The sequence below is a fragment of the Seriola lalandi genome, unplaced genomic scaffold, assembly GCF_002814215.2.
Source record: "Seriola lalandi dorsalis isolate HSWRI2012SDOR001 ecotype SW California unplaced genomic scaffold, Sedor1 jcf7180001968713, whole genome shotgun sequence".
Taxonomy (NCBI): domain Eukaryota; kingdom Metazoa; phylum Chordata; class Actinopteri; order Carangiformes; family Carangidae; genus Seriola; species Seriola lalandi.
The window spans coordinates 1-459 of record NW_019439381.1 but is presented as its reverse complement, the minus strand read 5'-3'; the positions used below and the strand labels follow the sequence as shown (position 1 = coordinate 459).

General features: G+C 39.0%; 1 non-coding gene across 1 annotated transcript; it reads left to right on the top strand.

The window, feature by feature from the left end:
• Positions 1-186: 186 nt before the first annotated feature.
• LOC111650620 (small nucleolar RNA U3) lies at positions 187-402 on the top strand. Its single transcript, XR_002760431.1, has one exon. It is a non-coding gene; the product is annotated as a small nucleolar RNA U3 (small nucleolar RNA).
• Positions 403-459: the final 57 nt, after the last annotated feature.

The following is a 459-nucleotide window of genomic DNA, read 5'->3' as shown; positions in this document are numbered from 1 at the left end:
TGAGCTCTCTATATGACAAATGTGCTCTCAGAGTCATGCAGTGATTGGCTGTGCTGTGCTATTTACATAAACCTTTGTGACTGAACCAGGCGCAGCAACTGGAGGATTTTGTTGAAGCTACCTCTGAACCATGAGTGAGAATGGTTGTCCTGTGAATGGCATGCTGTTTTCACCCTCAGTCAAACTAAGACTATACTTTCAGGGATCATTTCTATAGTTTCTGACTTGAGAAATGTGTTTCTAAAGTGTTTGGTCTCTCTAACCATGATGAAGAGTTGCGATATTCCCTTCTGAGCGTGAAGCGGATGGAGAATAATGATTCATTTCATAAGTTCTCTGTCATTGATGACTGTTCTTTGCTTCCTTGTGGAGCATTGAGGGAGGGAATATGATCAGAGTGGTAGTATATTGATGTGGAAAATAAATGATATATGCTTTAATAATACATAAAATAAACTA